Raw genomic sequence first — 18,050 nt, 5'->3', positions numbered from 1 at the left:
CTTCTAATAGAATTGCAGTAATCAGTTGACTACTCACAGTGACCGACTGCAGCCGGAGAGACAATAACACTGTCTGCTACACACAGGTAAGCAAGAATACTTCTCATTTGAGACATTAAAACCCAAACTGAACTTAATTAGCATGCACCAAACAGACAGGTGCTTGCATTCAAGTCATTGCCAGGTTTTTTTGTGTTGTTTTTCGCAGGCGTTTTGACAGGATTTGAAATCGGCGTTTGGGTTTCTCGTCGGGTTGACATGATGATATTTTCTTCCGCTGAGTGGGAGAGGCTGGGCCTGTCTGCATTGACAGAGCTACTGTCACCAGAACGAAAATATCGCATCTCTCCCCTCTACAAGGAATAAATACATTATTTATGTGTTTAAACGATTTTATAAACCGCCAACTGTGCTATTTGCTTCTGTTTGAGGTTCAGCCTGTTTTTTTTTTGCATCGCAGAATTAAACCCGTTACGAATAGTAATGTATAGCCAGAACACTAACTAACGTATTTATGCTTGAATTAAACCATGTTTTATTTATGATTTTTGAGTGTGTGCATGCACTTTTTGCTAATAATGTTACGGAGCATTACAGTATTAATGTATACGCTTTATTAAAAAAATAAAAAATATATATGTATTTCCTGTCTACATGTACCATCATCTCTTGTACCATATGAGACCGTTTTAATATATTATTCTAGAAGCAAAGCGTATTCTTATTTTAGCGCGTAGTGGTGGTTTATAGGTTTACATATTCAAACGGTACATACAGGTATTTGAATGAGAAACATTGGTAAGTTGAACGCATAGGCGGGACCGAAGAAAGAAAGCGAAACCTTTCGCTTTGCTGAGATAGTGTGGAGCTCATTTTTGCTATTATTCTAGACCTTTCTGCGAATGGTTGAGTGATAACAGTGTCGCAATTCCTGTGCACGAAAGGCAAACACACATCCGCCATGCATTCTGCCGCTTTTGTATTGTGCCGACCTTTTTGTTCGGATGGTATTTTTGCTTTCCGTGATGGATGGTGCTGATGCATGTTTTTCTGCAGCTGCGCTGCGTGCCTTCGTGCGTTTTTTTTTTTCTTAAGATTTGTCTTTAAGAGATGTCATATTCTGCAGAATCAATTGTTCGAGTAACACATTATGCAATGCATTTTTATGCGGTTGTAAAAACAATTCAACGTTGTAATAGAATCATTTGTACCCTAATTGTTTTCGGTGATATTTTTTTTTGTTCCAGGCTCTTGCAGTTATTTGTGTGTCTCGACGTGTGAACAGCCATATTACATTGCCTTTCTTTTTTCGCAGCATCATGGCAGCACGCCATAGCTTTCACGTTTGTGCAGAACACATACCCTTGTAATCGCTTTCTCGTTTGTCGCGCCAATGGAACATTTTGAAACAAAGACTGCATTGCCTAACCGAATATTCTATTTGCACATTGTTTTCTCTGCAAAAATACATGTTTTTTTTTCCCATAAACTAAATCGTAAGGCCGAATTCTGCATCGCTTGAAACCCACCCATGATACAAATGCTTCCTTTTCTAGATGATTTGTGATATAATCAAGGGATTGCTTTTTTTTAAAACGACGTAGCACTTTCTAGACAATTCCTATAAGTGTTGTTACTAATTTATTTCAAATTCATTCGAATGTGGATATTTCTTGGCGAGGGACACACCTCTTTTTTTCAAGGGTGAATGAAAGGGACATGTAGTCTAAACTACTGGCTGGCAGAAAAGGGTTGTAATTGAGAAGGGCACAAATGTGCATATGGGGAAAAATAATACTATTATACATTATTTAGTTACATTTAAGGAATTGAAAGAGATTTCTTGGTGGGAGCACATATCTGTACAGTTTCTCTATGTGCAGCAGGCTGGGCATTGCAGCCCTGCAGTGTGTCTAGAGAGAGATGACTAAACAAAGAAATGCAAGCTGCTTTGTTGCTACCTGTTGTGTGAAGGATTTGATGCAGTTTATGCATAAGCGTTGTTTATTATTAAGATGAATCCATTGCTGTTTTTTAAGAACAATATCATTTGCTGTGCATTTTTGTTCAAGCCTGATACATTTGCACAGCAACTAGAGTGAGGCATCCTTTGAATTGTCAACCCTATAAAATTGCAAGCCTGTATTACAAGGGGAAGAAGTAAAACCTCCAGTTACATGTACAGTCGCCTACTACCATGTTCAGTAGTACACCGTGCAATACAGCAATTTGATGATGTCTGTTAACATTCTTGAATTATTTAGATATGCACGCGCTTTCTCCCCTCTTTTACACGTAAGTGTATACGTTTCTGACTTGCAGAAGTGGAAAGTTATATATTCATTATTCAGCTCAGGAAGCAAAACTAAAAAATTGAGAATTAAAAGTCCAAATAGTGTTTTCATATCTTAATTAATGATTTTCACAGGTAACACCTGTAAAGGTGATACCTTTGAATTAGGCGTATGTAACGATAGTTTATATATTGTTAATGTAGACAGCTTCCATCTTTTGTAGAGGAGGCATACAACTAATGCTGTCCCTTCCCTGTCATGTATTTTGTTTTATATAAAACAAGATAGTAGATCTGACAGTAGGAGCTCGGTAAACAGTGCATCTCAAATGTACTAATTGATCATCGGGCCAATCTGGAGATTTGCACACCCACGTCTTCTGACGGAGGAGTAAGGCCTGGTTGTTGAGGACTGGTCATGTATCCCTCCAGTACAGTTGAAACACCTTGCAGACTCGTCATGTTGCATCAGCGAGCTGCCCACGGTGGCTCCTCACCCTACGGCACACTTTGCTCCTAACTTCTGTGCCACTGCTGTAGATCCACGACAAGTGGGCTGTATTTCTCCGGTTTCAAATGCAAAGCTCATCAGCGCCCCTCTAAAGTTAGTTGATTTGGAAACTAACTGTATGTGAAAGAGCCCTTTCTGTAAACGTATACGTTTAAGTATATTAGGTTAATTAAACAGAATAATTAGGGACGCACTCAGACGTGCCAGTCGTTTTAATGAGATCATTCAGCCAAGCCATTCCCTGAAAAGGCTTGCGTCTGCATAGAATGATTCCAGTTTAAAGCCTGCTTATTTCTAATGATGGCTGTTTGTCTGGCTATGAGTAATAATAAAAGGAATTGATTTAGCTTGGTTCCAGTTTTGTTTATCAGAATTTCTTTCGAGAGAGGTCTGATGAGCTAATGAAATTGATAGTGTGTGTGTGTGTGTATTGTGAAAGAATCACACTCACCACCGTTTGTTGCCCCTTTAAAAACACTGACCCAACACAGAAATGGATTTTTGAAGCGCGGTTGCGCAATTTTTAATGAAAACACAAAACCAAAATAAACAAAACAAACACCTAGCTCTCTTTGAGCACTAACTAAAACAAAACAGGAACCTAAACTAAAACAGGACAGCTAAGCTGTTTACCTGTACAAAAATAAACAAACAAAACAGCACACACACAAAAAGGCTTCACTCTACCTTTTACAAATTACAGCTGTACCCACACCAGCACAGTCGGGCCTCTGCCCTCTTCAGCAGCCACCCAGAGCAGACTGACTGCTCTCTTTTTAAACCCTGCACCTGGCTCTAATTTTCAATAATAGCCAGGTGCAGGTAATAATCAATCAATAGAACAATTAACAAAAGACAAAAGTGTGCCTTCCGCACATGTTTTTTTAGAGGGAGGAATTAACCCCCTCCCTGCTGTCTCACAGTATATATATATATGTATGTGTGTATATATGTATATATATATACACATACACACACATATATATATCTATATACACACACATATACACACACACACACTATCTAAAATCAAATTCATTAGCTCATATATATATATATATATACACAGAGGTCGCGTTAACGCAAAATAAATCCATTGGACAGAAAAATATTGTGTCTTGCGTTCACGGGACGCACAGAATGGAAAGGGACACAGACATGCATACTCATGGTAATCTATTACACTGCAGCAATGACCGCAAAATAGTTGTTTAAAAACAAACAACAAAAAAAAACTGTTCTGCACTATAACAGCATTGATTAAGGTACACTCCAGTCCTGTAGGTGGCAGCAACAAGCCTCATATTTGGCTTTGCCACCAATATTAACCTCAGTCTTACGCCCTCTAGTCCCGCGGGCGGAACACGGAACTGCACGTAAATATTATATTTCATAACTCATTTTTAATATTATTACAAAAGCAAAAGAGAAAAAAAGCTGACTCGATATCAAAATCGTTGTTTTCCTACCGTCAAACAGCGAAGGAATTTTTCGAATCCGTCATTTCACCGCTGAGATATCCCATTCGCAACGTGTCTCGTACCCCCTTGCATTCAAAACAAAAGCAATCGACTAGCTTGCGTTTTGCTGCTCTGGTCTTACAATCTTGATGACGGTAAAGTCTCCCTGATCACGTTGTAGGGGAGGTCACAAGCTTTCCATTCATACCTTTACTTTGTTTGTAGCCCAATCCATCACAGAGTAATCGATGTGCAAACAAACACGCCCACCTCTTGAATGAGATAAGGGAAAGAAAAAAAAAAGCCTTTCAAAGGCAAATGCATGTGGCAATGGATAGCATGTGAGGTGCCAGAATCTGGATCTTTTCATACTACAAGTTGAAAAAATGACTATAGAACATAAAAAAATGAAAAGCGTTTGTTGTTTTTTTATGTATTTTTTCTGGATATCTCCTTCCAGTGTGGTACTGAGTAAGACTTTTATCACACCTGAGGTTTTAGTCTTGATGCCCAAGGGGTTACCTTGAATTCAAGCCCTGAACCATGCCTGTGCTGTCAATACTTTGGAAGATATTGTGATTTATTTAAGGGCACAGCCCCCCAGGCGGAAATTGTCTGTGAGGGGCTGGGGTTTTGACAGGTTAAGGATATAATTTTAGGCCCTGTCCACACTACATAACCGATCTCGAGAACCGTACTAACATTTTAATTAATTCAGCTCAAACTTTAGCGTCCACACTGAAGTACCGTTTCATGTTTAGTCGGGTGTAATGCGTACACACACTAATACCATTTAGAATAGTTCAGTTACAGTTCCTAGCAGCGCAGTGAACATTGGAAATTAATACAATAATAATGTGTTATGCCCCATATTAACAGAGGTCCATATTGATAAGAAATAAAACAAGTATTTTGGAAAAAGTAAATGCGAACACACACACACACACACACACACACACACACACACACAAGTAGAGCTTGAAGTTTTCATATATTTTTTTTAATCAGGTTTCAAATAGAGAGAGAGAGAGAGAGAGAGAGAGAGAGAGAGAGAGAGAGAGAGAGAGAGAGAGAGAGAGAGAGAGAGAGAGAGAGAGAGAGAGTTTTCTTAATTGTGATAAACCGAGAATCTGATTCCCAGGAGTCAAACTGTATTGTGCATGCCTTATTGGAGCTTTTGTAAACCCAACACCTTATAATGAAAGATTAGCAGTACCAGCAGTGTCACATTATTGTGCTGGTTTGTCATGTTTATATGTTAATACCCAGCAGTTAGGGTGTGATGAAACACCTGCTGTTTTGGCTACCCATATAGCGTGCATTTGTGTACTGTAGCAGTTCCAAAGCCCTCACCAACCCTCATTTATAATGTTTAACCTTTTCCCCCAAAAAACCTTACTGTATATAGAACCTACAGCAAAAAAACCTTACTGTATATGGAACCTACAGCAAAAAAACCTTACTGTATGTAGAACCTACAGCAAAAAACCTTACTGTATGTAGAACCTACAGCAAAAAAACTTTAAAGTGCCTGCTACAATTTTATCAGGTGTGTATAATTAAAACATTCAGTGATAATTTCATATTGTGAATGAAACACTTTCTGCAGTGAAGTGGTACTCTGTAGCACAGGTCAGCTATTCCCTTTTATTCTTGGCAAGTGTATTTCTAACGCCTACCATAGGCAGGCTGTGAAACAGAATAGTGCTGATTATTTGCCATGAATACTTTTTTCAATTAATATTTCATGGCTGTTTTAACATTAATTAAGTAGTCTCAGCTGGGCTTTGGCTGAAAGGGCACAGTCTGTAAATATTTCATGCTGGATGAGCTCCACGGGCAGTCCAGGGTCAGTGCACATGTAGTGTTGTCGTGAAACTACCACATTTTCTAAAGTTTTTGTTTTCAGAGATAACAACAGCTCGACCACTGTATTGGGTTTCAGCCTGACGTGTGCATATAGCAATTATGAATGGGGAAAATAGTGTTTCCGATACTAAGCTACTTAGCGTTGAATGGCTCATGCTGTTGAACCACTGACTGTGATACAGTCACTGGCGGTTCCTGTTACAGTGTCCTGGGGCTCAGTTCACATCTCATGCCTGATTTCCTGGTATTCTCTGCAAGGCACTGTCTCTAGACTATTCCAATATCTTGATAACTTTGTGTGACGTAAAGTTGTGCAGAGGGTTTTAACTTTATCACCGATGTTCAACCAAATTCTGCACCATTAGAACTTGTATTTTATGTTCTGCAAATGCTTTAGATTTGTAGTACATTAAGTATCTTAAACTGTATGAATACAATATACAGGATAAAAAAACACTTTCCATAGGATGTAGGGTCACTATAGGAGGCTGTGTGGTCCAGTGGTTAAAGAAAAGGGCTTGTGACCAGGAGGTCCCCGGTTCAAATCCTGGCTCACTCACTGACTTACTGTGACCCTGAGAAAGTCACTTAACCTCCTTGTGCTCCGTCTTTCGGGTGAGACGTTGTTGTAAGTGACTCTCCAGCTGATGCATAGTTCACACACCCTAGTCTCTGTAAGCTGCTTTGGATAAAGGCGTCTGCTAAATAAACAAATAAATATGGTCAGCCACGACGGCACTGATTTGACAGGTCTGCAAGTTTGAATGTGTGTCCATTCCTCAGTGATTGTTGCCTACAGGAATTCCATTTGGAATCGTGTGCAAATCTGCTGTGTTGTCTGTTCTACAAGTACAGTGCCTCAGTAGTTTAAACAGACCTGGATGGATAACCTTTGCCATACAAGCGGCAACTAGTGGCGTCTGTCAGACTTGTCGTCTTACCTATTGGCATGGAAACTGACGAGCAACAGGGAGATGCAGCACTTATATATTACAGAATATGTGTCAAGGATGTCACTTCATTTAATATTAGAGACAGACAATGTATGCAAAAGTGGGTACTACATATGACATTTCTAGCATGTCCTTGTCACAGGATGGCTTGTAGTGGTGACATCAGACCCGGAAGAAACACACAGTACAGAGTGGTGAAATGGTGAAGGCGCTTGCTTGCACCGGTTTATTGCAAATAAAAGGGTTAAACAGAAAACAAAACACTGAAAATAAGGGCACAATGGCCAAACAAACAGACAGACAGACAAACGGTGGACAAACACTAAGCAAGAGTAGCATTTGTTATTGTTATTTTTAATTATTCTTATTTTAATCTCCTCTCCTCACCTGTTCTCCACTCACGAACACACAGCTCCAAGTGAGTGCTTCGTGCCTCTATATATACAGCTGTGCTGAGATTCAATTACTAATTAATTATTCATTTGAATCCCAGCACGTGAACTAATCTGTGCAATCCCGTGCTCACATATTAATACACATTTTATCTGCACGTGAAGTTATTCTGCAACCCCTGTGCCTAAATACAACTATATATTTTAAATCACTCGTGCTACACAGACCCATTTATATCCCGTGCTCCACTATACCCACATATAACTGACAACATAAAACACACCACATACAACATAAAACATAAAATACACACAGGGGTGGGGCACACTGCCACAGTCCTGTCAACACAAAACAAGAATTGCATTTTCATGTTGAGAAGAATGGTGCTTTTAAATCTCTGCTGTAGTTGGTGTGTAGGAAGAGTTGTGTACTATTATATTGCACTGAACATTTCAATCCTGTGCTCATATTTTCCACTGTGTTAAAGATAGAACTGAGACAGAATGTTCCAAGCTTATAAACTATTCCAGTTCACCAAAATACCTTTCAGTCTATTAGACCGTACCAGCAGTAGGTCTGCATTAGAATTGTACTAACTGTAGTGATCTGCAGTAGGTCTAGCCATCAATGTCAGGACTGTAATGATGAAGTCATGCTGCAATCCTCCTCACATGGCTCTGAAAACTAGGTCAAACCAACAACAGCAGTCAACCATGAAAAGGGCAGGAAGTTATGTGAGTGCATGTTACTGCAAATTGTTTAAATTCATGGTATAAACGCATGCTGTACAGGGACGACGGATCTGTGTCAGTATATTTGTGTGTTCAACAAAACGTTTTGTCATCTTAATAAGAACTTACAAAGATACATACTGTACTGTATAGGAAGATAAAGCCCTAGGATTGGGTACCTGTATAAGGCAACATGAACTCTGAATAGAGACTGTCGTGCACTATTACCTCTAACAAAACAATAACAGATAGAAATCACAGTGTATGTACCTTATAGAAATATATTGATTATTTCTATATCTTAAAAAAAGTTAAAAAAAAAAAAAAATAAAAAAAAAAATAATAATAATAATAATAATAATAATAATAATAATAATAATAATAATAATAATAATAATAATTAAAATCAACCATATTTAAAACCTTATCTTGGCAAGTAGTTGGTGTGTCTAGCGCTATACCCTTAACTGTAATAAACTGTGATCATCATTTTCTGTATTAGTAAAAATAAGTTTTCTAACTTATTTACAGAATTCCTGTAGAATGTCTAAACTCACATATTTTAGAGCCAGATGTATTCATATTTAATATGCATCTTTGTACAAATATATGTTTTGTATATCTACCACAATAGCAATCACCTTATTTTTCAAAATTAAGATCATGTTTGTCTCTGTAAAGAAAAGCATAAATGCGGTAGTGCCGTTGATGGGCGAGGCAGCTGGATCTACACCAGGAGATTGAGTGATTATAGCTGGCAGGCAGGAGTCCCAGAGCGGGGACTTCAAATTGCAAAGCGAGTACAGGGCTAGAAGATCTGGCGAGTTCTGGAGTGCTACAATACCATTCCAACAGCGGACCTACAGTCACATCTGTGCAGAGGAAATCTGTGAGACCTTCAACAGATTCTTGGTGTTGGGAGATATTTTAAAGTCACAGTACGGTACTGTCGGAGTTTCAGAACCTTCTGTATGGTGGGGTGTCATACTGGCTACAACACTGCTGTGAGTATATATGTTTGGTTTTCTAAAAGAATTTAACAGTTTTACAAGAACGGTACTATCAGCGTGTTACATATTGCGGTAAATCACGTCCTGCTTCAGTTAAAATGTGAGCTTTTTTTGGGGCCTTATAAAACCAAACCAGTGATATACAAATCTTAAACGCTGGTCAAAATGGGGAGGTGGCTGTAACAGTAATAAAGATTATTTCTTAGAAAATACACCTAATTACATTGGGTCACTAAATGTGGGGGTTTTGTGTGACAAGAATGCATCTAATATATATATATATATGTATAGTTTTGTTGGAGAAGAGCATGTTTGATATTTGAATGGTTCGTAAAACGATTAGGCCTAAGTGCTATTCTAGATCGTCTGGCAGAGGTCTGTTATTTTTGTGTAGGGTGAGGACAACCCAGGGTTAGACAGCGCTGACAGATACTGATCTTGCATAACACCCCTGCCTAGTGTAAAATTATTTTTAAGCTTGAAATTGAATTTTCTTTCAGTGTGTCTCTCTCTCTCTGTCACACACACAATATATTGAGACAGTTTGTCTTAAAAGCATTCATACCAAATGTAGATTACTATTTATTTAGGACGATAGTAAATGCTGCTGCATAGCTACTGTAGTGTACCTTTTCACTTATACAAGGAAAGAAAAAATCTGGATTTAAAGCACACATTTAAAAATGTGTTTTTACTTATATATACAATTTTCAAGGATTTTCTTTCGACAGCTCCATATGTACAGTAAATTGGTTGCTCGAGAAAACACTATATTCAAACTCCCTAATGGTCAGGATACTGTATGAACATATGACCTCTTGATTTTGGTTATATGGTTTGAGTTACTGCATACCCAAAACGGAAAAGACTGGGGAAAAACAGCTTTCTTCCCCTTATTAAGAAAGACATACAATTGCAGAAACACCAACTTAAAAAGCCCAAACTGTAACAGACGCTTTAAAATATAAGGCACTACAGCAGTACTTGGTATTGTTTTTTATAGGTAAAATAAAATACTAAGCTCTTAGCTGCATGTCTTTATGTCCCCCTCCCTGTACTGTACTTCACCATTTACTATCTTGCCCCATGGGTGGTTACATCATCTGCAGTAAACACTGGCAGATGTATGGAGATTCATTAGCTATTACTCCCAATATTCATTCCATCAGTATGATATTTTCCCACAAGATAGAGTAACGTCTCCTTAAACCCTATTGCAGTACTCTGCTTCCTTTTTGGTTGGATGATTTTGTTAAAACCACAATGCTACAGCTGTGGCATAGTAAATTTACCCAAATACAGTACTGCACCAAATCCTAGTCTGTATCACACAAAGCCTGTTTAAAATGCAGCTTTTACTCAGCAGCAGTTAGAGTCAGTTGTGTATTCTTTTATTCCAGTGCTCTTAAAAGCCCTGTGCAGCCGCTGAGCGTTTCAGATCGTGCCAAGCCCTTTTATGCTGGTCCTTGCATTTCCCCCTGGTAGTTCAGGACCTCCTGTCTTGTTTTATATCTATATCAGGGCTAAAAGATAAGTCTGCCAATTCTTAAGCCATTAAAGGTTAACTAAGATGGTAAATATACTGCATCTTCCTTCAGTATTAATGAGCTAGGAAAATACTGAAGATTTTTATTTTTACTTAGTTTGTCTTAACATGATGTCGCTTTCATAGACATTAACAATAGACAAACAAAGCTGCAGGCACATTTAACTAGGTGAGGGCTATTAATTGGAAGATTACAAAATAATGGCAGACATCTGTCAGTTTTTTGTAAATGGTTAAGGCCTGATACTACGCTGCAAATTGGCACACACTTAAACGTTACTTGTTTGCTGGGTTTTAGGCAAGGTTTTTGTTGGTTTGGTTGTCTGTTTGCTGGTATGAAGATAATGTTTCAGATTTATGAATTGAAGACACCATGGGGTCGATGTACTAAAGTGTTGCGTCTGTCGCAATCGTTGCAAACTACATGCAAACCAGTCGGAAGTGTAGCGTGAAATGTACTAAACAAACGCAGCGCTGTTCGCATCATTTTAATGAATGCTTTGCAGCCGCAGTTCTTAATTGCACTTTAGCCTTAAATGAATATGTAATTCTGGGCGTCCCTGGAGAAATTCACAAAAACAGGGTGGAGATAGTGCAAATGAGGGATCAAAAATATTGTAATGAGATGTACTAAAGCTGCAGGCAATTGCGACACTTAGAATTGCATCAATTTGTTAAGAACTTTTGAAAGCACGTTTTAAACAGTCGCAATTATTGCTGGCATTTCCCAGTCCGCTTTTTTCTTGTGTGTTGCCAGTTGTGCTCAACGTATTTTTGAGACAACCACCCAAGCACCTAATTTTCATTAAAGTCAGGGTGTACTTACAAGCCTTGAAAACAAATTCCCATGACATTTCTGGTTTTGGGAGCAATAGACTGCACATATGTGCCACTAACCCCTCCAGCTCATTCTCAGCATCAGTGTAGGACCATGATTATTGTGTGTTAATTGTATAGGCTACCAAGCAGATAATAACAATAAAATAAAAAAACATAAAATCATTTAGTTTCAATTTAAAATAATCTTTTATTTGCATTGTACACTAAAAACAATGTCATTTTGATTCTTGCACCCTTGCATGTATAGACGTTATCCTTCGGGCACCCTCTGCTGCAGCAAACCGCAACTCAACTCCCGCTATTGTATTTGAAAAAATGTCGCACAACTCTTGCTAGAGATCTCGCTAACATGACATAAATAATATTTAAATTAGTATATTGTGGCTGTCTTCATTAACATATTTTTTATTAGTACATATGACAAAATGTGCACTTTGCGAATTGTCGTAACGGAAATGCAAATTGCGGTATGTTTGCGCTGCGACTGGTCCATCTTAGTACTTCCACCCCCTTGTCTCTTTGATTGTACTGTAATAGAATTTGAGAGTGCATACCAATATTTGGAATGATGAGTAGGGTGGCTCACAGCAATCCAAACTACTCTTCTGTCTTATTACAAGGGTCTCTCCATCTGAATGTTCTCTGTGATCATGACTCTCCAGAAACATGACATTTCCAAAGCAGTCTCTGAGATGGAGGCCTATTTGATGATACATTCTGCTGTGTTAATAATCTGAAACAAGGCCGGGCAGTGTCTGGCTCTCCCTCTTTGTATTCCTCTCGTTAATTCATTCCCATTGTTCGTTTTTTTTTTCCCTCGGCCCAGCAGTTCTGCTGCCAAGATAGAATTCTGATGAGCAGCACTAAAGGTCTGGAATTGCAAAGTAGACCTTTTTATCTTCTGAGAATCTAGCTGAGACATCCGGCAATTGATGCATCTGCCATTTTAGACTCACACTTCAATTCCATTACTGGAATTCCAGCTTCTTTTAAGCTAATTGAATTAAAATAACATAAGCTTATTTTTGTTTTACAGCTGTGGTACATTTTAATGTAGATCATTGTTTAGGGTGAAACAAAGTCCTTTTGTGACCAGTACCAATGAATGTGCAAGGATGGACCATGTTTGAATAATTTAAACTGCAGTGATATTTCTAGCCTATTCATGCTACAAAATGTTGCGTGATCATCACCATTTGAACATGTAAATGAAATGAATGGCAGCCATGTGCTTTCAACATGTGTTGATTGAACATTATTTACTCGTGTGGATATAGATCCACATACTTTTACATCAATGGAGTGAGTAAAGGAGAGGGAATTTAAATATCCCTCACCTTCAACTGAACAAATTAACCCAATTAACACCAATTAGCCTCCACATCTTTGCACTTTACAGTATTAGAGAAATGTGAGGGATTTGTTAATAATTTTCACCTTTTTTTCACGGAACTGAGCCAGTTGCCAGGTATCACTAATGCTCTGCTACCCCGAAAGAGTTTCATACTGTACGCTACACATTGTAGAAAACTATTAGGCCTATACTACTAGTTAATAATTCGTGTGCAGAGTGTCTCTCATTGTAGAACAGAGGTCATCTCGCGCAGTTTAGTTGAGAGGTTCTGGCTGTTAAAACTGAGAAATGACATCTCTTATACAGTAAGACACCCTACATACTGTGTGACGTATTCACTTCTTATTATTTGTTGTTTATTTAGCAGACGCCTTTCTCCAAGGTGACTTACAGAGACTAGGGTGTGTGAACTATGCATCAGCTGCAGAATCACTTACAACAACGTCTCACCCGAAAGATGGAGCACAAGGAGGTTAAGTGACTTGCTCAGGGTCACACAGTGAGTCAGTGAGTGTAAACAGGGAATTAGGTGTGGTGTTCTTTGTACGAGATTTCATCTGTACCCAGGATAAGATGTACTGGGATTTTGGCAAATTCATCACTGTGATTGGTTGATTTCTGATTTATAATTGGGGTTATGATGAAGTAGTTGTTGTTCAGCAAAGACATTTTTAGGACGTTTCAATGTCAGTTTAAAGCTCTTATGCCCTAGGTCTAGCTTGGCAGATATTGGATGGTAATTATCCACACTTAATTGGATTTGGGGTGCTCCTGCCAGGATAGCTTGTTTACCCTTCACAGTATTCGTTGTAGTCTGGCAGGGGTTTGGATGTGTTTTGTCCTCCCTGTGGTCATGTATTGTTTTCAGCATGATGTAGTGCAGCAGGGCTGGAACTGCATCAGCATTCTTTTACAGAGGGAGCTTTGCAAGGTCAGGCAGAAGTAAAGTCTCTTTTGTTACTAAGCTGCCAAAGATACTCTATCATGCACTGAATTCTGTGGTTATAGAATACTGTTGGGGCCAGTTGTAGCTGCCCTTGTGCTACCATTGCACCTTACAGAACGGAACTATTGCATTACCATGTGCTTTGTCATTGAAGATCAATTTATACGTAGAAGTCAGACAAAGCACAGTTCAGCCCAAGCATAACAATTTAGCCCAGGGCGGTTAACATGGTTTGTAAAACAAACTTTAAGCGGGTGTTTGTACAGTATTACTGTATACTGAATTGACTTTCTATGGTTAGAAACAGTGTATTGTAAAAGGCAGACTGTTAATATGGGAATCCTGCCATTTCTTTAAAAAAGCTATTTCATACCTGTAGTACTGTATATAAAACATTGTTTGGTTTTTAATATAGTCCTTCAGAGGGAGAAGTCACTTGGAAAAACGACATCCGAAATACTGTACCAAAGCCTGTGGAGACTTAATCTTCACTCAAGCACACCCTAAGGTCTTAAATGCCTAGTGCACATTGGAATTGCAGTTCAGTAGCGCAACACGCATATTACTGTACTGCAGAAAGCAAGTAGACAGATGGCTGTTAATTTCAATTCAGGCATTCAGGCATGTTGACATGCTGGTCAGCTTTAGAACCTACTGTACTGTACAGTGCAATATGTTGGCTAAATTATAGTCAAGCCAAGTCCTTGGAAGTGAATGTTTAGTTATAACATGATCCCAGTTCCACAAGCTGAAAAATAATTCCACCAATTTTTAGTGGAAATTTCAGAAATGAAGTGCAAGTTAGAAACCACCTCAAGTGACCTGTATCGAGTGAAGTTCTTTGTTTCTCCTGGGAAAACAATAACAATGAGATAAGGAATCATTACTTTCTCGCTTTGAATTGATTTTGCAGACACTGTAGATCACATAATACATATGTAGTGTATGATTTTGCCCTCTACCGACATCGAGAGAAAGAAAATATGTGCAGCTACTGTCATATCCCTGTTTCCCTGAACACGAACAGAGAATACTGTCTTGTGCTGTTTTTCCTCAGGGCTGAATTAAATGTATTTTACCCAATTAGAACATTTACTGTAGCTGTGCTACTTCTAAGTCTGTGGAGAATGTCTTCTAGCTCACAAAATGCCAGCATTGCAAAATTCTAACCACTTCCCACCTCTTCACTACTATACCAATGGAATTCATAAACATGTGATTAGCTACCGATTGTTTCATTTTAAAACCTTTTCAGTGTCATGACTAATTTCATAATTTCAAATACATTAATTCTATATGTGCTTATCTAAACAAAGAATGTGGGAGTAGGGGTTGGCGATATGCATTAAAAATAATATCACAGTATTTTCGACCTTACAGGTGACAACGATATATATCACGATATTTTAAACATTTGTATCAAGGTTTACTTTTAATTGTACTTACATGCCCTGAAAAGGCAGAAGAACTTTAAAGGTGACAGAAAAGATAGGCACTAAATTAACAAATCTTTATTTTGTGTTGCGCCACAGAACAACATGAAAGTTTAATAGAAAATAGGACACCAGAAACAAAAGAATGGCACAAGCTGACAGCGTAAGGGCTGCTTGAAACAAGAGATGCACAAAAATAAATACAAATGCAATGTCCAGAAGATCTTGGGTGTCGGAGTACTTATCATTGAGATAAGTCAGAATCTTAATTTTAATGGACTTTGTGAGTTCTGTATTGTCTTCTTTCAAGGCAAAACACTGTTGTTGAGAAGATGTAAGACAGGATTCAGGTAAGAGACAGTCACATAGTTTTCACCTGAAAGAACATCAATGAAATCCAGCAATGGGCCCAGAGACTTGTTCACTTAATCCAGGACAACAATGTCCTGCCACGTAGGAACTAGGTGCCTGTTTTCTTTTTTTTATCTGCAGCTAGGACCTGGGTTATTGCATTTTCCTGTTCCAGCACCCTTTGGATCATTTTCTGACGAGATCCCCAACATAAAGGTGACTCTGTTACCAGCTGGTTCTGAGGTAGATTGAGCTCACCTTGAGCTGAAGCCCATGCCCTCCTTTTTTTTCCAGCTGTAAGAGAAAGTTCTCACCACCTTCTTGCACACACCAACAGCACGGTCAATGCAGGAATCACCTTTCACACTGTTTTCTATTAAAAAAAAAAAAAGAAAAAGAAAATATTTGGAATCATCTTTATAGAATGTAAAACTGTATAACTTTAGAAATGGGAAAAAATGTACACCTCATATTAATGTTTTCTCAAATAAAAACATTTTTTTTATAAGTACTGATGTTTTTGTAGATTATATTATTTAAAAATCATTGTCTATAATGTTTTGTTGTCAGTCTGTTTGAAAACAAATACCCATGATTTCCATTACACGAGAGTAGATGTTAAAACTTCATGCTGATTTGAACTCGGCTCTCGCCAAGATAAGCACCAACTAAGACGTAGCTTTACAGTAAACTAATGTGATCCATATGTGTCTCCATCCATTTGCGCTTCCTTCCATATGATGATGTAGATATCCTTCTGTCTGGTGTTGATGGCTGAAGTGTAATGCTGGCTCCAGGGATCAGCTTATTGCCTCCCTAGCGCATCAGCACACACAACGGCTGCGATGCTGGCTCCGGGGATCAACCAAAGTGCGGTCTCCCCAGTGCATCAGCATGACAACCGTCTGGATTGAGCTAAGTAGGGTACATCTCTGGGGTCTTCAAGTGGGCACCTTCCATCCTCGGTGTTTCGTCGACTAGCCCACGACACCTCAAGAGGGCTCGACGGTGATTCTGGCGTCCCAGCACTCAACTCTGTTTAAAAACAAATACCCAAAGAAAAAAAGAGAATCAAACTTTCTCACATAATACTATTTTGGTTTATTCATTTATTTATTTATTTATTTCCATTTAGTAGCTTGTGTCTTTTGTATACTGGCCAAAAAAAAACCCACTATATAATTCAACCCCACAATATTTTTATTGTGAATAAAATTATACCGGTATATACAATATATCTCTCAACCCTGTGTGGGAGGATCCTCAACTTGATTCTTTAGTGGTATGAAGGGAGTAGATAACAACAGAGCATGCACAGCACAAGACACCTAGCCCTATGGCTACGGTATGTTCTCATTTCGGTGTTTTTAGGATCTGAAATGTGAGTTTGTTTGAGTCTGGCCTGCCCACTTTGCTATGTGCTGAAACTCCCTTACCAAAACCATTACTTAGCAGAATGCAGGATGAGCACAAATTCATTATAACCCACAGTACATCAGTCCAGTTAATTAAAGCAGGGTACGGCTCAGTAAATATGTGCGATGGAGAACAGTCAGGTTAATGGAGCAGGATGTTTTCAGTGGCTTGCTGGAGTCACACACTGCAATTTAAAATGCTGTATAGAGAGACCTGAAAGATTCCTTGTTAGCGTCATTTATTTAGAGTTTTTTAAACAACCAGTGAAGACTCATTGAGATGCATCATATTGTTTCTGTAAATAGAGTAGATGGGGGTGGTATCAAATGAATATAAATAAATATTACTTTTCATAGGTGATTTCTACAAATAAAACAAATGAAATTCTGTGTTGATAGTTTCTGTTTAAGTTTGATTAAATGTATTGCTTTCTTTCCTTTATTAAAGCTTTACATTATAGATATTTGTGTTGTGCTGAATCTACAGTACTGAACTCTAGCCAGGCACTGTAGGAGTTCTGTGGGTGTAGCATTACAGATATTCCATTTAACCTGGAATCTGCTGCATCATGTTGCAGTGCGTGTGTTTCTTATCCACTCAGAGAACGTGAAATGTTGAACGGTTTTAACTGATGTTGAGTTGCTAATACAGAAAGAGGCCCAGCTGTAGTATAAAGCTTTTTTTTTTTTTTTTTTTTTTTTTTTAAAGAAAGCAGTTTCTCATAGAGATATCCTGGAAGGCTGGTAACCAAAAAAAAAAAAAAAAAACAACTGGCCCTGTACCATTTACTCACTGCACTGCAATATTCAAACATGGGTGAATGCAGAACTGGAAGTAGAGCCTTTGTTGCCAGATTTACCCGACTCAGACCCCACGGTTCCCAAATATCTTGGTATCCCAGAACAGATAATTGCATCCTCTAAAATAAAAATAAAACATTTTAA

The 18,050-nt window shown here is 38.4% G+C and overlaps 1 protein-coding gene across 15 annotated transcripts in view; it reads left to right on the top strand.

Annotated features, from left to right (window-relative positions):
• The window catches only part of maptb (microtubule-associated protein tau b), a 60,075-nt gene continuing 42,025 nt past the window's right edge, over positions 1–18,050 (top strand). For 3 of the 15 annotated variants that reach the window (XM_059002752.1, XM_059002742.1, XM_059002743.1), the window contains exon 1: positions 8,998–9,214. The gene's annotated coding sequence lies outside the window, so the exon portion shown is untranslated. Of the gene's footprint in view, positions 87–8,742; positions 9,215–18,050 lie in introns of those variants that run through there. The other 12 variants (XM_059002748.1, XM_059002749.1, XM_059002751.1 and 9 more) reach the window with 10 other exon arrangements.

Source organism: Acipenser ruthenus, chromosome 28 (genome assembly GCF_902713425.1).
Source record: "Acipenser ruthenus chromosome 28, fAciRut3.2 maternal haplotype, whole genome shotgun sequence".
Classification (NCBI taxonomy): domain Eukaryota; kingdom Metazoa; phylum Chordata; class Actinopteri; order Acipenseriformes; family Acipenseridae; genus Acipenser; species Acipenser ruthenus.
Note: the sequence above shows the minus strand (reverse complement) of the source record. Positions and strands in the feature narration are given on the sequence as shown.